Source organism: Pinus tabuliformis, chromosome 2_2, assembly GCF_031772625.1.
Source record: "Pinus tabuliformis cultivar Carrire ecotype Pingquan chromosome 2_2, CPIR1, whole genome shotgun sequence".
NCBI classification, from domain to species: Eukaryota; Viridiplantae; Streptophyta; class Pinopsida; order Pinales; family Pinaceae; genus Pinus; species Pinus tabuliformis.
The window spans coordinates 478,794,834-478,819,883 of record NC_142300.1 but is presented as its reverse complement, the minus strand read 5'-3'; the positions used below and the strand labels follow the sequence as shown (position 1 = coordinate 478,819,883).

At 35.7% G+C, this 25,050-nt stretch overlaps 1 long non-coding RNA gene across 1 annotated transcript; it reads right to left on the bottom strand.

The window, feature by feature from the left end:
- Positions 1 to 21,803: 21,803 nt before the first annotated feature.
- LOC149193415 (uncharacterized) lies at positions 21,804 to 23,122 on the bottom strand. Its single transcript, XR_016254949.1, has 4 exons — positions 22,793 to 23,122; positions 22,624 to 22,692; positions 22,410 to 22,525; positions 21,804 to 22,259 (listed from the first exon to the last, which is right to left on the bottom strand). It is a non-coding gene; the product is annotated as an uncharacterized LOC149193415 (long non-coding RNA).
- Between the last annotated feature and the right edge of the window lie 1,928 nt (positions 23,123 to 25,050).

Below are 25,050 nucleotides of genomic sequence, written 5' to 3'. Positions count from 1 at the left end.
CTCAGAAGGAGTTTCAAGTAGAGAACATGTGTACCTCCAAATCAGACCTAAGAGAATTTCATTGAAATTGGGGTCATGTGCCAAGTTTTCACCACATTATTGTGGACTCTTTAAAATCTTATAGAGAGTGGGGTCAGTACCATACAAGATTTCCCTGCCACCTATTATAAAAGCACATGATGTATTCCATGTATGCTTGCTTAAGAAATGTCATCATGCTAATCATATTATTGATTTGACTATGATATAGGTGGAATCTGAAGGATAGTGCCAACTAAAGCCCATTTCATACTTGAATGAAAGGAGACCTCACTCTCAAAATAAGCCATTGTGTAGGTCAAGGTGCAATGGAAGCACTTCAGACTAGATGAGACAAGATGGGAAGTTGAGGATGCCTTGAAAATGACATACTATTTTCATTTACTATATAGAATTAGTTTACCAATAATAGAACACCAAGGAAAATGTTCCTTTAAAGGTGAGGGGATTGTAACATCCCTTTTTAGTCCCAAGATTTTGTATGATGTAATATAGGCTGATAATGTTGGATAACCAACATGGATATTTTTTATAGACTCTATTTGATGTAAATATTCTTTTATTTAATTTACATATTTGTAAAGTTGAAAACGAAGGCACCCAGCATGGATCTTTATGCTTGGGAGGGAAGCTTGACTAAGGGGACAAATGTAAGGGGTTTTGGGAAGTTTCCTATCCATTTGAATTAATTGACCAAACCTCTAATGTGACTGTTGAACTACCCAAACTTCCACCAATTATGAGATGAATGGGGGAGGTGGTACCTAATTGTTCTAGAGCATGGGTTGTGTACCATTTTGGAGGCTTCTAGTTTACCCCCTAGCTTAAGGAGATACCCAAAACTCTCATGCAAGAGGAAGTGTGCATGGGGGTAAGTCGACGAAGAGGAAAAAGTGAGAGGAAACAATAGACAAAATCATGAGAGAGACACTAGAGAGTGAGTAGTAGAGAAAGAGGTTCATGGGAACCAAATAATGCATCCTAGTGAACTTGTGGATTTCGTGAGCAAAAACTAATCCACACATGGGTGCTAACAGAGTGAATTTGAACAAAAGGGGGATAAAATCCATATAATTCACAATCATCCCATGTGGAAGTGAAATATTAACTAAATTGGACAAGGAATCAATGAGGAATCCTTCAACCTAAGGAACAGGGGCCTAGAGGAAACTCTGAATAGTTTATTTGACTAACACATGTAGGGAAATAAGAAAAAGAGAAGTATAAATGGATTGTTATATTAGTGAAGGGGTAACACTCTCTCCCACCCCCTTGCATTTCCCAGGCTGATGGGAGGTGTTAGTTTTAACGTACTCAACCTCAATGGTCTCATTATAAAGATGGGGTTGCAAAATTTATTCTTTCCCAAAGTGTGTAGATCTCACTTTGGATAATACTATCACATCCAACGCATACAAATATTTTGAAGGATATAAATTTTTCCTCAATTTGACTCCTAGATTGAAATTTATGCCCATTTGAAGTTTGAGCCCTTAACCATTGCCACATCAACAAGAACGTCCACATGGAAACCTAAGTGCCTTCATGGCTCTACCACATCATTCCTAGTCCAACATGGCACCTATTATGGCACTATGCCATATCACCACATCATTATTGTGATAGGGCTCATTTGGCCTGAATACAAGCTTGTTTCTTTGTGACAACCAAGATTAGAAGCCTTAAGGACTTCAATGGATTTGTGAAGCTTTTCTTGGTGTCGAGCAATGATTAACACCATTATTGTGATAAGAATGAAACCTTCATTCCAATGCCAACTTTTCAGATGTAACACAACCATAATATGATAGATGAGTCCGTCAACATTCCTACTAATAGGCGTTGAAACAAGCCAAGTCATGGTTAACACTACTCCTTGAAATTATATGCAACCACGTCACATTAAACAAAATCATAGATCTCACATGATACTATTAGATTCATTGACAAAACATACATTACAACATAAGATCTGTCAATAGTCTTAATTAGTCAAATATATGTGACCATGTCAAACGAGGGAAATCACACATAATAATAGTTTAACTCATCGCATCAAGAATTCATACAAGACCATGTAATTATCTCTATAACTCAGGAACATATTAACAACCACAAGGATATGAAAGTCCCTCAAACCATGAGAGCATCCACATAACCATGTCATTATGAACAAATAACAATAACACATTCCTCCATAAGAATCCAATCATTGTTATAACACATAACAACTTGATTCATTATTCATTGTGACACGTGTATACATTCGGATATACTTATCTGATTAACTTAAGGGACTCGTAACTAAGGGAGGGATTTCAACCCTCCACCCAACGATAGGCCAATTGCATTGCAGTTGACCACCCCGAGCTAAATTTAGAGTCTGAGGAGTTAAGTTCTCAAGGGAATTCACACCAATGCCAATCAATCAGGTCACCTAGGGATCCAACGCTCATGGAATCTCTACATGCTTACAGGAATCCAAAGTAGATGGTGTCTCCACCTACTAAATACTTCATGCAGTCATAATCCATAGTGTCTCCACCTATTTAATAGGGATCCAGAGCACACAATGTTTCCTCCTCCTAACCTTGAAGGTATTCAAACACACATAGATTTTCATCTATGTTAAACTGCATAGTACACAATGTTTCCACATGCTCAATCTTGTATACCTCTAGAACACACAATGTCTCCAACTTTTTTTTTCTCTCCTTTAGTTAACTCACACTCCTCAGTGTTCTCTCATTCTTGCACCAACACGTTTCCTGAGAATTCTCCTTCCACGAGTTATCTTTCCACTATAGTATGTGCATTATGGAATACCATGAACACATAACATACAATTCATGTCTTTGTGCCTCCTTGCATATCGTCTGGATGCCCCTTATGTTTCTTTTTGCCCTTTTTCCTTCCCAACTCATTGTCTATCTCTTGCGTGTTGAACACCCAACATGCCCACGAGGACAAAGGTGGTATGGGGATTGTCCTCCACTTAGGAAGCTCATACTGAACCTCCCTGTCTGTTGTGTAGGCCATTAAACCTAATCAAGGAATTAATACCACATTAAATGAACAACTTGAGTTTAATCACTTTTCCAACCAAGTCCTCCTCCTCAAACTCTAATCTATGTCCACCCTCTAGCCTAGTCAATGTTTACATTTTCACATTATTTACATGAATTATAATTCATAGCGACAATTGAGGAGTAGCAAAAAAGGGTTATCACAGACCCCACCCCCTTAGAGGAACACCATCCTTGACCTAAACACAAAATTCAATAGTGTTTTATATCCAAATACAAAATTCAACAACGTTCTATATTTGAACACAAAATTCAACAGTGAGCTTTATATATAAACAACTCTTTTTAAATTTACTTACATAGTAAACAAAAATGGGTATGATACCCTCATATGATCAACCATTTCTTAAGTGGCCTTATCTGGTCCAAATTACTTCCACTGCACCTTGATTTGCTCAATTAATCGATTCTGAAGCACAATCTACCTCTGATCCAAAATGCACCGTGGGAAGTTGAAGTTGCAAACTTAAAGGAGTAAGAAGAAGCGTGTTAAACCAGGAGAAGTTGTAGATTTGGCCTTGGCCATCTCTTTGTCTTTCTTGGTGCAATTGCCTAGTTGAAGGTAACATTTTGAATGCTCCTAGAGGATGTTGAATATTTATGATTCTTTAGAAGTTTTCTGGGAAATTCCTTTCCTCGGTTGGAGTCAGTTTCATATCTATGAAACAAGCTTGGGAATCCTTTTGGGAGTATTGGAATTTGGGCATGGAAGACTTTAGCCTTAGTTCTTGGTCACATGGCTTAATAGGAGTTGTGACCAGGAACCTTGCCACAAGGAAGCTATTAGGTCTTTGGCTATTGAGTTGTTACATCGTAGATGCTAAAAGAATCATCAAGAAGTATTGATCCAAAAGCCCAGTATTAACTAATCACAACATGTTCGTTAAATGATGGAGAGATCCCCATCAATCATTCGTCATGTATCGGGCATTGACTTGTTAGGATTTTAGTTGGGAGTATTGGAAATTGAGGTTTGGCCCCCTTTTTAACCTTTGAGAATTATATTACAAAGGATTTAGAAAATTTTGGGAATCATAGTCTTTCGCCTCAACCCTTGGTCACATGGAGAAAAAGAGTTATGACTAGGAGCCTAGTTGAAAGAGGCTATAAGGCCTTCAACCATTGGGAATCATCCTTTTGAAGGACATAACCTTGATACAAATAGAACCCACAATATCTATCGATTAACAAAATTTTTGGGAGCAATCAGTCAAGGAGATTGAGGACAGGAGTGTTAGGTATCGGTATCGAGATATTGGGCTTTCAAAGGCCGAGAATCAAGATATCAATCTTTTGAAGGTTAGATATTGAGAGAGTGAGACCCAACTATTAGGATTTCCTCTCGATATTGATGACACTACATAAGGTAATGGCGTAGTATACCTAGGGGGGATAATATGGGGTACAAAGAGAGGTACCCAAGGGAATAATGTAATAATGGGATGGGCCATAGTAATAAATAAGGTGGTTAACCCATATCATGTAAGGGACCACAAGTAGTTAACAATAATATAATAATCCCATGGTATTAGATAGATGGTATTGAGGGAACCATGGTAATGACCCATGGTATTGTATGTATGAGGCCTATATAGAGGCTAGAGACTCCCCGTTGAGAGGTGTCAAGGATTATTGTATGAACAAGCATATGGCTTATGGAGTGTTCTCCTTCCTTAAGGAGTGAATGTATGGTGTTGCCCTACCTTAAGGGTTTGATCAATAAAGTGAAGCATTTATATATATTCAGATCTTATCATTCTTGGGTTTATTTGCATTGTCTTATATTTTCAGATCAGATATATAACAAATAGGAAATTCCAGTGCCTAGATCGGGATTTCTATCACATGGGAAGATGCAGAATGGTCATTCCATTTCTGAAAACGGGGCATAATAAAGATTTTGAGCAATATTGACTAAACTGCGACCATTCTAAATTTTCACCAAGCGAGTGATTTTTTTTCGTGCCATCTAGAAATATGTTTTTTACACGAAAAGATAATGGCCCTACTATTGAAGAATTCATAGCAAGAGAAAAGACATTATATCAAAAAAATTGGAGATTTTTCCTAGGGCTTGGTATGAAAGATGAGGCTGCTAGATGGTGGTTCTCACTTAACCGCAAGCCGTGGCTCAAACTTTCAGATGAAGAATTTGAAAGTCTTTTTAGACAAATGGTCTTGTGCTAGAAAAAAGGAGAATGAGACATGTACGGGGTTATTTTCTATTGGTGTCTCCTTATTGCAGGTTCATGGATTGATTCAGAAGGAGAAGATGATTGTGTCTGTAAATCCTAGCTGCAAGCATAATTTTATCAATGTTAATTTGGCAAAAGAATTGCAAGTTCCAGCCAAACACATTGAAAACACACAGGTTGATGATGAGGATGTTCAAGTTTATAAGGATTTGAAGCTTTCTATGGATAAGTATGTGTTGCATGGTGATTTTTATACTTCATATATGGATAACATGGATGTTGTGTTGGGATTTCCTTAGATGGAATCCATGGGTACTATCAATATTAATGTGCAGAAGAAATTCCTGGAGATCTGGTATAAAAAGAAGAAAATTACATTGCAGGATATTTCCATTAAGCCACAAATAGAGACTAAGGAGGCAGTAGCATAAAGCTCTAATGAAACTTACACATCAAATGATGAGCCTTTGATGATCGACAATCAAACACAAACAGAGGCTGAAGCAGAAAAGGTTACAGGTGCTGATACATCATATGAGGGCTCAATGGTTGAAGTAATATTGAAAGATAAGACACCACAGTAGGCACCACAACATGCACCAGATAACAGTCAGACTCCAGTAAGGGGTGAATTAAAGAAAAAGACATCGTGGATTAAAACTTCAACATATCATCACCCACATCACCCCGCAAGAAAACAACCAACAAGATGGCAACCAATTAGCCACAAGGACAACAACCCCCACATGATAGATAGAGAGAAGTGACGATCCACCTACTACACATCAACACAGAAGAGCCACCAGGGTCAACTTCCATCTCAAGTGAGCGAGACACCAACTAGATCAATAGTTCACCTTTCTCTCAGATGGCTAGATGCATGTGCATGGTACCAGTGGACTACTCTTTTGAGTAGATCTTATTATTTGTGTTCTTCCCATGTTTCGGGGATGAAACATGTTAAGGGGGGTGGAATGTAGTATACCTAGGGGGGATAATATCGGGTACAAAGGGAGGTACCCAAGGGAATAATGTAATAATGGGATGGGCCATAGTATTAAATAAGGTGGTTAACCCATATCATGTAAGGGACCACAAGTAGTTAACAATAATGTAATAAGCCCATTGTATTAGATAGATGGTATTGAGGGAATCATGGTAATGACCCATGGTATTTTATGTATGAGGCCTATATAGAGGCTAGAGACTCATCATTGAGAGGTGTCAAGGATTATTGTATGAACAGGGATATGGCTTATGGAGTGTTCTCCTTCCTTAAGGAGTGAATGTATGGTGTTGCCCTACCTTAGGTTTGATCAATAAAGTGAAGCATTTATATATATTCAGATCTTATCATTCTTGGGTTTATTTGCACTGTCTTATATTTTCAGATCAGATATATAACAAATGGAAATGGAGTCATGGAGCAAAGGGTTTCATGACATGGCATGTTGATATTGTAGGTGATGTGTCATGATGACATGGCATGAAGAAGGTCCTTGATAATGTGGCATGCTAACGTGGTGCTAATGTTGCATGTTGATATGGCAGGATGATGCGGTAGGAGGACATGGCATTGAGGTGGTGGTCGAGTGTTAGTTGAGGTAGAGGTGACATGGATTTTATATATCAGGATGTTGGACTATCAGGATGTTGGACTATCAGGTGTTGGGAAGGACTAGATCCATATGAATCCCTGATATTAATAGATCTCGATAATTATGTTAGCCAATGGAAATATTTCCACTTGTTATCATCCATCTGTTGGATCAGGGAAAGTGGTTGTGAGCAACGATTTGTGTTTTGTCTATGGGCCAGTGATCCAGTAACTTGGAAGACAATGAACCAATTAACGATAGAAGTGGATTCATGGTGGTAGATGGACCATTATCCATCTTATTGAGTGTTAGCTATCGAGGCTCCTAACCATTAGATTTTGGAGTATTAGTTGTCAATGTATCGAGATAATGGCCTTCAATGTATTGGGCGTTCAATAATTGAGAGGTTGTCTATTTCCTGTTGGATTTTAGGCTTTCAAGAGGTTGTGTATTGGGAGGCTAGGACCCAACTATCGAGACTTCATCCCAATACCAACCAAACTCGATAAGGAACCTAACATGGCATTTTGGGTGTAAGTTGACATTGTGAGATGATATGGATGAGGGCTGGCACATGTCAATGACGTGGCATTGTATGTCAATTAAATGTAGGCAAAGGGACAACCACGTATATACATAACAATGGTAAACATGTTCATGTGGCACTTGGAAGGAATATTTTTCAATTTGGCATAAGATTGTGTCCAAAACTCATATTTGGATGAAATTTACATTATTGGAAAGCTCTTGATGAGAAGATGACAATGGTAGTCTCAGAAATGAGTTTGAATGAGGTTTAAGTAAGAGGAATTTTCATAACCCCATCCCCATAAGCTAACCTTGGAGGTTGAACCTAGATAGCCCACAACTTCTATCTAGTATTAAAGGGTTGGGTGTGTTACAATCCTTCCAATAGAAGGGATATGGATGTATTCTTCACAACTTGAAGGAGGATGTCAACGTCACTAATAAAGGTTGTGGAGCTTGGAATAATGATGGGGGGCACATACTTTGACCTTTCACTATGGGAGATTTGAGGTATGGAGGTGTTGGGAGGAGGGGCAATATGATATATATCATTGGCATGTTGAATGTGGTTTTAATGGTACAAACAATGGTGTTTAGAAAGAATGTCTTTATAAGTGATAAAAAGAGATGGTAGTGAGTTCACCTCTAAATGGTTATTTTCAAATTTGGATTCATGGATAACACAAAGGTGCAAGCAATTATGGAGAACCACCTACTTAATAACATCCATGCTAAAAAGAGATTCAACTTAAGAGTTAGCTTATGAATAAAAGCAATTAGGGAAGCCATGTTTACGGAAGATGTAGGAGTTTAAGCATGAATTTGTTAAGTCCCTATACTACTAATGTAACCCCTTATTGTTATTAGTACAACCCCCTTATTATATTTTTGTGCCCATGTAGTTCCCATATTGTTATTATTGTGCCCCATAAAAACCCACTATTGTTATTATTGTGCCCTTACATTATTATTGTTATGTCGGCTCTGATTATATTATGACCCCTTAGACTCTTATATATAGAAAGGAGGCCTAGTCATTTATATCATCCAAGAATTTTTCATTTGTGTAATGTAAAGGATGTTTCCCCCTCGAAGAGGCTTATTTCTAAGGTGTTTATCTATCTTTTCTATCTTTTTGTGAACTGGTTTCATAACATTTGGTATTAGAGCTTTGGATTCTAGGGTTTCGCTGTTCCAAATAGGTCATCATGGAATTTTCACTATAACTATTTTTCTGCGACGTTTTAGAAGCTAAAAAAAAACCCATTTGATACGAAATCTCGCTGAATCTCGGGTCCGAATTTCAAATCTTGTCTCGCTATATTTTAGGATATATGATCTAAGGAAGTTATAGTTTTTGCAAGCTCCAGAATTACATCTAAAACAGGTCATCATGGAATTTTCGCTATAATTGTTTCGCTACGAAGTTTCAAAACCTAAACAAAATACCCATTTGATAAGAAATCGGTCTGAACCTCGGGTCCAAATTTCAAATCTTGTCTTGCCATATTTTCGGATATATGATTTGAGAAATTTAGGGTTTTTGCAAACTCTCGAATTACATCCTAAATAGGCGACCTTGGGAAAATCGTCATAATGTTCTCTCTAAGCATCAGATTGAAATTTCGTACGAAGTTATAGAAAGAGGAAGGACTGTGTTTTGTTTGGGTATAATTTTCAAAACTTAAGGTTGAAACAGTGACACGTGGCATGTCTTACAATTTCACTCTATTGAACTAGTCTATAATTAGGTCATCGCAGGAGATTGGGAATAAATATTTCTTAAGGAATCAAAATTGCGATGAGATTTGTGGAGTTAAAAAGAGGACTCAGAGGGCTATTACAGACCGAAATTTCAGAACTTAAAGATCTGAAAGTATAGAGTTACAGTTGTTTCATGATCGAGCTCTTAAAATCAAGAAAAAGTAAGATGAGGAAGTTTGATGGCAATGATCCGGTAAATTGGATGCTACAGATGGAGAAATATTTTGATCTACATGGTGTACCACTGTTACAAAAGGTATGCATTGCATCTAATTATTTAGAACCGAATAAATTTTTATGGTATAAAGGGCTTTTTTCTCATAAACCACTTGTCACGTGGTCAATTTTCATGGAAGAAATGATAGCACATTATGAAGGTACAAAGAGAAACACCTTCTTTAGCCAATTGATAAATCTCAAACAAAAGGATTCAAGGGCAGAGTAAATGATATTCCAGAGAAGAAAATGGTTGACGTCTTCATAGGGACTTTAAAGGATAACGTTCAACACGAGGTTCTTCATTGGGAACCTGATTCATTAGAGAAGGCATTCAGGTTGGCAAGAAAAACTGAAAGCGAAATTATGGAAACAAAGAATCCCACCACTCACGACTATAATTATGGAAGTGTTTTTTTTCCTAACCTTCCACAACCTACAAGGTTTACACCACAACAATTGGAAGAAAAAAAAGAAAAAGGGCTTTGTTACAATTGTGATAGCAAATACACTAAAGGTCATAAGTGTGCTAAGAAGAAATTATTTTACATAGATTATGAAGAGGAGAAAGAAAATGAGCAAGAAACATCAAAAGAAGAGGATATACACCAGGAACCCACCCCAGAGAAAAAAGAAATGAATCCGACCATATCTTGTAAAGCATTGGAAAAAATTACCACTCCTCAAACTCTCAAGATAGAAGGACATATCAAGAAGTGAAAGATCACATCCAGAAAGAAGAAATGAATCCGACCATATCTTGTAATGCATTGGCTGGAATTACCACTCCTCAAATTATCAATATAAAAGGACATATCAAGAAGAAAAATGTTCAAGAAGTGAAAGATCACATCGAGCATCAAGAAATGAATCCAACCATATTTTGTAATGCATTGGAAGAAACTACCACTCCTCAAACTATCAAGATAGAAGAACATATCAAGAAGAAAAAGTTAATAGTGTTGATTGATTGTGTTAGCCACTTCCTTCTCATCAAGTTCACATATGCTACTTTAATCCATCTATGCTATAAATTGTTTCACTGTTGAACTACCACCCTCCTTGAGGTGATAGCTACCAGTGTGACGGGTTACCAATGAAATTTTCATGCTCTAGCAGCTTAGCATTATGTTTAAAAAATGAGTCAAAAAACTCTTGTTCATGCATCCACTTGCTCGCCATCAAATGCATCGGAAAACTGCGAAGTGTCACTTTCGGACCCCAAGTTCCGCGAAAGGGTTAGATGTGGATTGCCAGTTTCAATCTGCAATCTACTCAGTTAGTCTACGAACTAGGCCACTTTATTTAGCTGTTCAATCATTTATGTATGTTGCCGTAAATATTATGATTGTTGTCGCTGTTGCAAAATTGTATTTTCATATCTTTCGGCTATAGCAAGTATCAAGTTAATGATTGGCTCAGTACTGTAGGTTGGATAAGAATAGAAGATAGGTAAAAGGATAAGATGTAAAAGTAATGAGCCAACTTGGAGTACTTAGGAACCATGGTATGCTAAATTTGTATAACAGAAATAGATCCATGAGCCTGCAGCAGGATAAGAATTTAAAAAAAAAAAAAAAAAAAATCCAAGAGAAAATTCAAAAAACACTTTCTTTTCATTGATAAAAAAAGTACATTTACTAATTTTTTCGCACATTGACATTAGTTGTCATGGGTTATATAAATATCTATGTATTCCATTTTATATGCTTCAAATATGAAGTGACATGTTTCTTTCTATTTGTAGGTTGAAAATTTTGAAGAAGCCCTTTGTTGAGGGGAAGTTTGAGATGTTTACAGAGAGACTCGCAAAAAGGGAGCGTTACTATGATGTCTTTTTTTTTTAATTAATCAATTATATATATATATATATATTTTATTTTATTTTATTTTTTTCAGTATGAAAAAAGTTGTATATTAGATAATAAAAACTGATGGATCATATACATCAATTGTCTTCCAGAATGTACACAGTAGCATTCCAGATTACCAAATAGCTTGAAACAGTCAATCCCCTCAAAACTGCCATATACCCAGATATAATCATGTTGCTTAAGAAAAGAAGCTTAAGCAAAATGATCCATAGAATTGTATGTTCCTTCTAAATCATCATCGGCACTATCAAAAAAACTGAAAAATATAGCATCCATATATACAATTCCAATTATCTACACATACAAGTATGAAATTAATAGTTTTATCAAAAAGCAAAATAGATCGAGAAATGTTGATGTAATAACTTATCCAGGGAATGTAAAATCGACAGAGTGTGATTGTTGTGCCTCCATATAAATGACCATATGAACTTTACCCATTTCACCCAGAAGACCCTTCTTTGAGAGAAAATCCACAGTCTGATTACATTCTCTTCCTGTGTAATTAATAGGAGGACATCCTATTTGTGTCTAGAGGCAGTGAATTCTCCTTAACCAGCGCAAAAGGCAGGGCTGATTTATGTTGGCATTTCTCTTAATATGATCCACAATAATCTTGGAGTCGCCATATATATGGATCTCTGGGATATTTGAAGAACTTATAAGCCAAATGATACCCCAAAGCGCCATTGCCTTAGCCTTGTTGTTGGTGCCTGTCCCTGCATTCCAGTGTGCCTTGTACTACATATCAAGTGACATAACCAGCCATATGCCACTGCCACAAATTTGGTTTTGTGAAGCCCCATCAAAGAAGGCGATCAAATATACCATAGGAGGAGCAACACACTTTTTCAACTTCATATGTTTTTGAAGAGTCTCCTTCACTGGATAAAGTGCCATTAATGAAATGATCTTTTCATATGTAACTCCAAAATCTTCAAAACGATCCTCAAAGATACATTTGTTCCTCCATTTCCATATAGTCTAGAAAACAAATAGATGAATGTTCCTCCATGCCAATTTTTGCTTGAAACACCATCTCAAACAATTTGCAACATTTTGAAATTGAAGGTGAAGAAAATCCTAATAAGCAGCAAGTTTAAACCATACCTTGGAAACATGTTGACATGTCAAAAATAGATGTGCATTATTTTCCTCCTCCTACATGCAAATAACACATATGCTAGAACCATGCCATTGATGTTTTTGCAGATTCTCCCATGTTAGATTCTTGTTATGGAAAACAAGCCATGTAAAGCAGATGATTTTACATGGGACATGACATTTTCATAAATCATATAGCATCGGATCCGCCACATTTCCACCTTCTACCTCACACAGTTTATCATATATGTCTGCAACTACAATGTTCACAGATTTCATTTTCCTAGACCAAAATAACCCTGTCATGATGGGCCTCCCTACAAATCCCAATAACTTTTAAACCATCAATAATGAACAGCCATTCATCCACCATTTGGTTTGTCAGCCCCAACTGTAATGGAGAGTTCCATATAGGAAAGTGATCACTCCATGTTCGAATCAATTGATTCCAGAACAAATAGCCCTTTCTAAAAAGTACCAGGCGCAATGGTTCAGAGAATTGGCATCCCCCATTTGCTCCATAAATCTGATCAAGGCCAATAATCATGGAATGTCCAAATCCCATGTTCCACCTGAGATGATTGAGGAAAAAATTTCCCACTTTTTGAAAGCTTCTCCATATAGCTGAGCCACCTGAAATGCCAATGGAATTTTTATGAAACCAGCAAGTGAAACTTTTATTCTTCATATAATTTTGGTGGATCACCCTACTCCATACACCAGATCCGAAGACAGCCCGCCAAAGAGATTTCACTAATAATGCTTTGCCAAACAGTTTAAGGTTCATGATACCCCATCCCCCTCTCATCTTAGATCAGGCAATATGGCTAAATTTAGTAAGATGATATTTGTGCTTTCGGTTGCAACCAACCCAAATAAAGTTTGCCATAATTCTGTTTATGTTGTTTATAGTAGCCATTGGGATATGATATAAGTGAGCCCAGTAAATGCCCAGTTGAGTTAGCACTGCCTTTGTTAGAGTCACACGACCACCCATGGATAAACAACGAAATTCCCAGCCAGAAATTCTCTTGAAGAACTTATCAACCAGCCATTGCCAATCATTGTTTCTATAACAATTTGGTTTTATATGGTAGCCAAGATACTGTATACCATTCATCATTTGGGTCGCCTCAACCCCAAACAGATTCTTAATATAGTTGATATCTTCCATATCGCCCATGTCAAAATATAGCTTAGATTTATGTATATTCATGATTAAGCCAGAAGCATTTTCAAATCTTTTGAAAATATGAAAAAGATGCATCCATGAAATACGATGAATCATGCCCATGATTAGCACGTCGTCAACAAAAAAACCATGTGATATTTTGATATTGTGCCCAGAATCTAGAGCCAAAAATAATCCATCCTCAACCGCACGCTTAATCCGCAGACTCAATCCATCCATAGCCAGAATAAACAATAATGGTGACAAAGAGCAACCTTGCCTCAGTCCACGCCCAGCTCAGAAAAACTGGGTGGGATATCCATTAATAATTACAACATAATTTATATTCTGAACACATGCCATGATCCATTTTACGCACCTCGGTTGCAGTCCTATCTTTAGAAGAATCAAACGAAGATACCCCCAATCAACTGAATCATAAGCCTTCATCAGATCCACCTTCATAATGACGGCATTTTGATGTGAAGTATGAATGGAATGCATACATTCCTGTGCGATAGCAACATCATCGTGAATTTGCCGATCCGGCAAGAACCCATATTGCTCAAAAGAGATATACTTTGACAGAATATTGCGCATCCGCCCCGCAATTGTTTTTTAAATGATCTTGTAAATTAGGTTACATAATGATATTGGGCGATAGTCATTGAAAGTCTGTGCAGGCTTTCTTTTGGGAATAAGGGAAATATATGTGGAATTAATACGAGGATGAATATGCCCAGTACATTGCGACTCCTCCACCATATTTAGGAGATCAAATTTAAAAATCTCGAAGAAGTGCATGAATATCTCAACTGTCCAGACCCAGACTCTTGTCTTTCTTAAATGCTTTGAGAACTTCTAGTATTTCGTCTGCTGTAACCTCCTTAAAGAAACATATATTTGCCTCCTCATCAAACATTTCTGGATACATATCAATAGCCCATAGCATATCATTCACTTCAACCTCTTCCCTTTGTTTATATGATTTTTGAAAATGTGAAACAACTGCTTCACATATGCCCTCCTGAGACAGAATTCGGGCACCATCCTCATTTTGAATTTCCCAAATAGAATTTGTGTTACGCCTGTGATTTGCGTAACGATGAAAAAACTTAGTGTTACGATCCCCTTCATTTATCCAGATTGCTCTACTCTTTAGCCTCCAATCTGTGCCACCAATATTTCTCTTTTCTTTTGTTCGAGAGCATTGATACGTGACCGAATTTCATCTGGAAGTGACTGAGATAACATCCATGGCGTTAATGCATCCAGTGCTATTTGAATATCTTCCAGATCCTTCAACTGTTCCTTTATTTTCTTTTTTTGCCAAGTTTTTACATTTGCTCTGAGAATGCCCAATTTCTCCAGAATATTCTCCATAGGGGAGGAGCTCAAAACTTGGGCAGATGACCAACAAGAAAGCACAAGTTCATTAAATACAAGATCTTCAAGCCAGGTGCGATTAAATTTGAAGGGCATCCCATGTCTCTGCCCACCCATTTGCCAATGAAGAGTTATCGGCCTATGATCCGATAAAAAACTATTGATAACATTAGACTGAATGTTCCCCATTCGCTCCATTAAGCTCTCATGGATGATGAACCTATCCAATCTTTTGGCAATGTATGCATCCCCTTTCCAGCCATTATCCCAGGTAGGGACCAGGGCAAACATCAATGTAATTATGCAACAAGAAAGTCTCTCAATGTAGTTATGCAAAAGGAAAGTCTCTCTTATTAATCCTGCCATAAGATCCAATTCCCTCGACTTCCCCAAACTTCATCTAAACCCGTGACTGGTCGTGCGCTCATCAATTTTAGTAGATCCGTGCAGCCTCAATACTATTCTCTATTCTCTTTTACATCTGTGACCAAAAAACTATACTATATCAACCTATAGGTAGTTTGTTGTTGAGTGTTATCTTCCATTTCGGCAAAACATGAATAACCATTGAGAAAATAGGGAAAAGAATGTACCCGCTGTAAAAATTAATGGGTCAGGAATTCATAAGAAGCAGCGAAGAAAAACCGAAAAAAACTTACCCAGCTATATGTTAGTTCCCTTTTCAACATAGATTCACTTAGTTCCCTTTTCAACCTAGATTCACTCTTCAGCTTTGATGGTTTTTACATTTTTTTTTAACAGTTTTCACAGTTTTAAAGATGAGAAAATTTTATAGATTTCTAAACTATATTTAACCAACAAATCACCCATGTCACTTATATAAACAATTTACTCATCAAATTCTATCCCGGGCTGCTGTAACACTGTGAAAAAAGAGCTGCGATCTTCAAAACTCTCGATCAGGGCTGGAATAATCACAATCTGCGAAAAGCGTGCTGGCTTGGTTAAAACACAAAGATTTGAACACATACTCCAGATTTCGAAAAACGAAATAGAGATATGTCCGGTGGCAATAGATTTCGGAAACGTGATCTTGACTGTAGAAGACGTTAAGTCAATCTTTTCATGGAGAACAGTGGCAGAACGACTCTATCTTTGACTGTAGAAGACGTTAAGTCAATCTTTTCATGGAGAACAGTGGCAGAACGACTCTACGCGTTCTTCGAAAGAATCAGAGATATGTGCAGAGAACTTAGAGTTCATAAAGGCTGTGATAGCCGTAAATAAAAGGAGTGGTTGTTAGTGTAACTTTTTGGTATTGGAATTTGTGGAAAAAATTGTGGTAAAAATTTGATGTGTTATTTTAAATGGTTTTTTTTATTGTATATGGATTTAATATCTTGACAAATTTATAAAATATTTTAATTGTGTAGGGATTACCATCAAACTTGTGATTTTAATAAATTTTTGTAAAATTTTAAAAAAATTACACCGAAAAATCCACTAAAAAATTTCAACAACTCTTACTAAAAAATTAAAGTCAGAAATACAGGACGCTGCTAGTCTAATGTTTTGCGACGAATGTGAGCTCTAATACCAATAAACAAATAAAAGGAAAACTAATATATATTCAGTTCGTTGTCCGTTTATATTTTCAACTCCGTATAAAATATTTCTCATTATTAAATATTTTAAGAGGAAAACTAATATATATTCAGTTCGTTGTCCGTTTATATTTTGAACTCCGTATAAAATATTTCTCATTATTAAATATTTTAAGAGTGTGCGACAGGGTTGCAGGTCTGTCTGGTTGGAATTTCAAAACAGATTTATTTAATGTGATATTTTTTACATTTTATTATTTTTCATATTTTTTAAATTTTTTTTACAGTTTCAAAAAATATTTTGATAGCGCTTGTAAATTTATTTAATTTGACAGTTTTCACATTTTTTAAACTTTTTTACACTTTTTAAATTTTTTAAAGTTTCAAAAAATATTTTGATAGTTTTGTAAATTTATTTATTTAATTTTTTCACACTTTCTTTTAAATTTCAAAAAATATTTTGATAGTTTTGTAAATTTATTTAATTTCATAGTTTTCACATCTTTTTTACAGTTTTTTTTAATCTTTTTACAGTTTCAATTTTTTTTTTATAATTTTGTAATTTTTTATTATATTTGATAAACAAATCACTCCATGATAAACAATGACAAACAATTTACAGGTCAAATTCTATTCCTAGTAACCCAGGTTTATTACACTTCATGTGACATTTTACTTGTACAACAGCCATGCTAATCTTCTCTGTATGAAACGATGAACAAGCCTTGATAATGTAATATATGATGAAGTTGCAGGAACATGAATTCTTATGCAAACATTAAAAAAAAAAAATTAAAAGAAAATTAAAAGGATTCACGAAGAAGAAGACTTTAGACCAGAGAAAACAGGTTTTCATCCAATATTATCTTGGGCAAAATAGCAGTGTTACTTTATTTCTGAGTCTAATACTTGGATAATAAATTTTGGGAATATTTTAGAATTCCGAATTTAATAAATAAGAATAAAGTTAATTGTTTGATTATATATTTTCTTAAAAATTCTCAAACATTCTTAAATCATCCATTTAAATAAAATATTTCACATCTACCATTAATATTAGAAATATTCTCACAACTTAATGTTAAAATAAAATCCAAGATATTTTCAAAAATCAACCATCTTAATAAAGATGCTTCAAAATACCAACATATCTAGATGTTCAATTTCAATTTTGATTTGGACAAAAAAACATGTAAACAACAAAACATTTCCCCACAGTTTGTTAGATGCAGAATATGTTCACGTCCCTTGACATTGCTGGTGTTAGATGCAGAATATGTTCACGTCCCTTGACATTGCTGGTTTAAGGAAAAACTGCAGGGTTGTTTGCAGGGCCAAAGAGTAGCAAAAGATACCATGAATATTTTACAAATCACCAAAAGCGCGTGGTTTATAGTGAGCTCGTAAGTGAAATAACCGAACACTACGCTGGAAGTAAATGGAGATTTACAATGGGTGGAACTTTCATTACTATACAGACGACCTTTCTTCCAGACTAAAAGCTGTGGGGGCATACCACATGCTTTTCTTTTGACTTGTTGCAATAATTTTACACCGTAGAATTTTGGTGGCATATAGATAAGGAAAAGAATTCCAGTAAAGTAAATATTTGATGCTAGTACAGACCTGTTCATTGTCTTTTCATCATAAAATCTAAAAATGGAAAGTTTGTAGCCTTTTTTAACAGACTTTTCAATAAAGAAAAATGAACATGCAGCTAGACTCGTATTTAAAAAAGTTTGTTAATAAATTTCCATCTCATTTCTTTCCTGCTGTGAACATCATTTGTCCTGCGAACATTGCCTTCATTACGAGAAGGCCTCCCATACTCGGACAGGGGTAAATACTTTTGAACAGTGCCTACTGTGTTTATATTGACAAATTTCGAAACACAGTCCAGCTTTCCACAGTGAATCACAGGCCAACACTAAACAAAACTCTAGGGTGAATCATTGTCCAAAACTAAACAAATACTTTTGAACAGTGTCTTCTGTGTTTATATTGACAAATTTCGAAACACAATGTAGCTTTTCACGGTGAATCACAGGCCAACACTAAACAAAACTCTAGGATGAATTATGGTCCAAAACTAAACAAAATGGTTGGAATTTAGTAATTTTTTTAGGATGGAGATCGATTTAACACCAAAAATCTTGAAGTTTAAAATCTGTAACTAAAATTTCCCAAAATTTCTACCAAATTTAAAAAAAAGACATACTAGAATTTCCACTGTTTTCACTAGACTACTCTAAACAAAACTCGCCACTTTTCCTCACCTGTCCTTACTTCACCTGTCCTTAGACTTACAGGACAAGTAATCCATAATGAAAAGCACGCGCGAGCTCTACATTTTTCCATAAACAACACCTTATGAGTGACATTGTTAAGAAAGAGTTGCGTTTAACCAGAGGAGAGCTTGGGTGGTGGCCTACACATAACAGGGAATAATGGTGAAAGTAGATGTGAAAACGAGTTGAGATACTTCTTTCCAAATTTAGCATCACCGGACAAACCTGATACCACGAATTTTTTACTATGACAATCTTTTGACTACTACAATTTTTTGATAACGGAAAGTCTGTGTACATCAACTACTTCATTAATGTGGTCAAGTGTTAGTTCATACTGGCTGTGTATGGGGATGATTAAATTTTAATAGATCGTAGTTGGCTATGGTTTTAAATATGTTCAAATTTTGATTCATTATTGTTGATCATTAGTAACTATTGATGAGGGTTGACCATAACTATTGTAACTATTGTTGGTGAGGGTTGACCATAATTATTGAGGATTGACTATGGTTGATGATGGTTTACCATGTTTGATGATGGTTGACGAAGGTCAACCATGGTTGATGATGGTTGACAAAGATCAACCATGGTTGATGATGGTTGACCAATGGTAGATGAAAATATAACATGAATGGACATAGTTGACCAGGGGTGACAAGGTTTAACCATGGTTGACTATGGTTGACCATAGATGACCACAATAACTATGGTTGACCATGTTGAGCATGGGTGAACTTCTTTGAGCATGGTCGACTATAGTCAACCATGATTTACTATGGATGGATGAACATGGTTAACCATGATTGTTAATGTTTAAATGAATGGATGAACATGGTTAACCATGATTGTCAATGTTTAAATGAAGGAGAATATGGTTGACCATATTGAAAATGGGAAATATGGTTGACACCACAATAACTATGGTTGACCATTATTAAGTTGGTTTGACTATGGTTCAACTTGTTGAACGCGTTGAACATGTTGAGCATGGGTGAACTTCTTTGAGCATGGTTGACTATAGTCAACCATGATTTACTATGGATGGATGAACATGGTTAACCATGATTGTCAATGTTTAAATGAATAGATGAACATGGTTAACCATGATTGTCAATGTTTAAATATGAAGGAGAATATGGTTGACCATATTGAAAATGGGAAATATGGTTGACCATGGAGAAAATATGGTTGACCATAGATGAACATGGTTAACCATGATTGTCAATGTTTAAATGAAGGAAAATATGGTTGACCATATTGAAAATGGGAAATATGGTTGACAATGGAGAGAATATGGTTGACCATAGAGACCATAGCTTACTATTATTGACTATGGTTCCATCATGGTTGACTTTAGTTGACTATGGTTAGATATGGTAAGTTATGGCTAAATTAAAATGAATGATGAATTTTGGACAACTTTATATATAAAAATTTATGTTGCCTTAATTAAAATGAATGATGAATTCTGGAAAACTTTATATATAAAAATTTATGTTGCCTTTGATTTGTAGAAACTATGTAAAAGTTATACATGTTTTCATTTCGTGTTAAGAAATTGTAGTGGCGAATGTTTAATGATGACAATAATAAGTGTCTTGAGGTAAAGAGATAGGTCTATTCGAAGAGTGAAATTACTTCAGTTAAGGAAATAGTTAAAAATTAGTTATATTTCAAACGGATATAACAAAACGAAAACTCCTTACTCGAGGGTTTTTCTTCTTCCTATTTTGAAGAAAAAAGAGAGGAGACCAAAAAGTAACAATTGGTTGGAGAAAAATGCCAATGGACAAGGAACTTGAAAAAATAAAATAGAGGGAAACAAATGTTGTTATCTCTGGTATCCATTAACGGATTACTGTGGGAGAGAGATACAAGGGCTCCCTAAAACCGGTCGCAGATAAAACTGGTGTGCCTTGTCGAAGAAGGTCTTTGTGTAAGGGCGAATAAAGAAACTCGCGGACTGACAGTTTTATTATTTAACTGACTGGAAGAATTGGAAGCTCGAGGGAAGCCAGAGATGATCTGGCTTCTGGTCGTGAAGTTCGAATAGACTCTAAAATCTTCCTCAGTGTTTCAAATAAGTTACTAACTTTTCAATTTTGAAATGAAAGGATTTTTCTTTAGTATGCGTGTATGCATGTATAACTTTTCTGTAAAGAATGCAGAAAAGGAAAAGTTTTGTACTGAGAGTGAAAAGCCACTGTAAAGTAGTCCTGTGGTCGATAGACAAAGAAAAAGAAAGTTGTGTACTAATTTAGGCTTAATAGTTGTTTTAATTTGTGGCTTTATCCAAACTCGAGGTGTAAGTAAAAAGTGAAAAAGGGGGAAAGATTAAAATCGATGTGGTAAGTTAGAATGTTACCTGTTGTAGCCTGGGTGGAGGGTATGGACCATACCCAACAAGAAAGCAGGTACCAGTTGAAAGGTAGGGAAACCTATATGTCAAAATTGTTGGAACGAGAAAATAGGTGTGAAATTTTGTAAGCTAAATTAGCATTTAAAAACTCAGGCAGAGAGACCTCATTCTATGTATTATTTATAAATAAAGTAAGAAAATATATGAGGGGACTATGGCCTGGTAAATGTGGAGTTATTTTCTTTTAGGATAATAGTTACAAAGCGAAAGGACGAAATTTGTAGGGACTCCACTAACCTAGGGTTAGCACTAGGGCTACCGAGTAAAGTGACTCAATGGCCAGGCACAGTCCTTGGTTGAGAGGAATATGAAATAGATATTTTGATAGAAAAAACTGAAAAAGAAATACTTCAGGTAAACATTCAAAACATACAACATACTTTTGCATTCTTCTACCTTTAGAGAACTTATAAAACTGTCTTGATATTTCCAGTGTAGAAAATAAAAGCAAATAATAGCAGAACGACCTATGGATAATCAAACATCTTCAAATTACTCGTAGACCAAGCCAACCCCATTGACATAACTAGAAAAAAGAATAATCAGACATACTTAGTGCCAAGAACGCAAGGAAATAATAGATGATACTCATTAATTAACCCAGACAAAAATTAACCCTATACATCTGTGATCACTTAATGTAATAGCAACAGGAAAATAATTATAATATTCAGAACCTTTAAAAGAAATTACATAGCGACATAATGTTGAGGCCGGAAGGGCCGTAATCAAAATATTACAAGTATTCAAGCAATAATATTAATCCTTAGGGTTTTTATTTAAAAGAACTGGAAGTAGGGGAAATAAACCTGATAAACCTATATTTATAATCAAGTCATAAACCAGAGTTCATTCGACCCAGATTTTGGGCAACAGACTTGCAAGAGGGAACCTGAAGCAAAAAAAAAAAAAAAAATAGAGGAATTTTTTCATAAATGTTACACCTATAAACGTTAATCCTATAATGGACGGAGTGAGCCGAAGTTGTTGATCAGATGGCGTACCAAGAGCCTTGAATGGTGCCTGCAAGAGAAAAAGAAAATGAATCAGATATAATATCCCAAGTTAGGGTTTTACCTGTGCATTAAAACCCTCCCGTGAATTGTAAGGTGATTTTTGGGAAATAACTTGAAGAAAAGTGAATAGAATCCTTTCACAAGAAGAAAATTCCACCTGGGAAAAGAAGGACATATCTGTAGAGGAATGTCAAGTCACCTCTGTCGTTTCCTTCACCCTGTGTCGTTATGGTCTTCACCTCTGTCGTTTCCTTCACCCTGTGTTGTTATGGTCTTGTGGAAGCAAACCAAAGATAAACAGGGTTCAGGTGAGGTAGTATATGTCTGCCTGTCGTAACCCAATTACAAAATATACAAGACACAACACTTACCAAAGGGAAAAAGGGAGAGAGAACCACCTAGGTAGGGAATCCTCGAAATTTCCTTCTTGTCTTGCATCACTATTGCTCAATTAGGATGAAGTAAGAAACCTTAGCACAGGATGTGAAGAATCAAGAGGTTAATTGAACTAGAAGGAGGCCAGGTTAACAATATACCTACCAGTTTCAGACACTAGCCTCGACATGCGTTAAATCTACAGGTCGACGAAACCACCCAAGAGGGTTCTCCCGTTGCTACACAAGAACTCAGACATGATGCAATTTCATCAACGATACCAAGAAACATAGCCCTCTTCTTCCAAAACAAGGAGAAATGAAAACCAGACATGGCTTATTCCCCATAATCAGTTAACCTAACTAACCCTACTTTGTGACAACCGTTGGATCTAGGTAGTCACAAATGTCTAGCTAAGATAGCCTCGTGGGTTGGATATACCATATAACTCTCGTTAATGAAGCGTTGGGGATATAGAAGGCTAAGGAGAAATAAAATGGGTACAAGGCTTCAAGATTAATATTTTTTCCGCACATCAAGACATAACAAGACTTACGCTAACAAAGATACTCTCATTTGCAATCAAGTGTTTAGATAAGGTTAACCACATTCATCTAGCTAAGAGAGAGAAGGACTTATGTCCTAGGACTTCATCTTTCTAAAGGAGAGGTGCTCCAAATTTAGACATGACCAATGGACCCTTGTCACATAATGAGAAGTACTCTCGAATAAATAATCGAGTAGCTTGTGGTGGAAGAACTTTAATTATAATCCATGTGTAAGTAAGAGGGTGCAGATGTGAAGTACTAAGGAACTTTAAATATTAAAAGTATTAGAGAGCAAAACCAATGCTGAGAACCATATGTGTAATAATATTTACTAGAATATGACACTTATGATAATAAAACAAATGGAGAGACATGATAAAGGTTACTTTGAAGAAGAGGATTTAGTATCATATACCAGGTAAGATTGGCTAAGAAAAGAATAATCAGGATGTGAGCTAAACAAAAAAAATGCTACTAACTTGTGCACAATGTTTTTTTGGAATATATATAGAGGGAGAGAGTTATAATTTTTTAATCTTACAATTATGGTGATAGCATCGATGTTATGGTTCCTACGTAAATGTAAAAAAAAAATACCTGCTATATCTCTTATCTATAGCAGTGACATGACAAGTGGTATCAGAGCCCAAGTTAAAAAATTGTCCAGACCTTCGTCAACCATGATTTTCATTATGACTAACAACAAAATTTCTATGATGCGCAGATATAGAGAAAGACATACTATGGTTGAAATTTCAAAAGGCAATCATGTTGGAGAAGAAGAAATATACAAGTACTTGGGGAAACAAGCCCAAATTCCCACTAGGGAATTAATGAACATGATGCGGAAACTATGTAATGAGATAGATAATCTCTGGACTGATCAAGAGATATTACAGAAGAATAATACAAAACATGAGTAGGTGATAAAAAATCTCTCAAACCGACTTAACTCCAACAAGGTAGAGGGGGTAGGGGAAGGAGGAAATAAAGAAGGAACGGTTGAAAAGAGAAATGAAGAAGAAGTGGGAAGTAGAAAAATACTAGTTGATGATAGAGAGCATAACTCTTCCAAAGTCATGAATAAAGTGGAAAAGAAACCAAATATGGAGCTCCATGTCTAATTCAAGAAAATTCAACCTCCAAATTACGATGGGGAAATGGAAGAAGCAACAGAGGCATGGTTGTCGAACATTAATCGATACTTTCATGTTTTTTATTATACACTAGAGCTCAAGGTTAAACTGGCCACATATAAGTTGCAAGGGAAGGTTTCACTATGGCGGGAGGAAATTCGCACAGTGCACAATTGGAGGAAAAATAAGTCAGTTGGGAGGAATTCCAACGATTATTTAAGGAAAAATACATGATCGAACATTATTTTGATGACCAGGCTAAAGAATTTCATGATTTAAAGTTGAGACAAATGACAATGGATAAACTGATTACTAAATTTAATAACATTAGTACAAAATGGCCAATTAGTTACTAAAAAAATGACTAAAATTTTCATATAAACGACCACTTTTCAGTCGGTGACCAATAGTGGTTAATTTACAGTATCTTATAACACAACCAATTTTTAACCGCATTTAGCTTATTCATTAATTGGTTGTTTCAATTTTATTGTCTAGTAGTAAATTTAGTTGTAAATTTGGTCATAAATTTAGTTGTAAATTTGGTCACTGAATTAGTCATTAATTGCCACCATTAATGACCAAATACACAACAAAATATATTACTACATGATCACCTGAGAAAACAAATTAATGACCAAAGAAATATAACCAAAATGTTGGTTGCGTTATAAGATATTGTTAATTAGCTACTAAAAGTCATACATACGCAAAATTTAGTCATCATTTGAAGCTAATT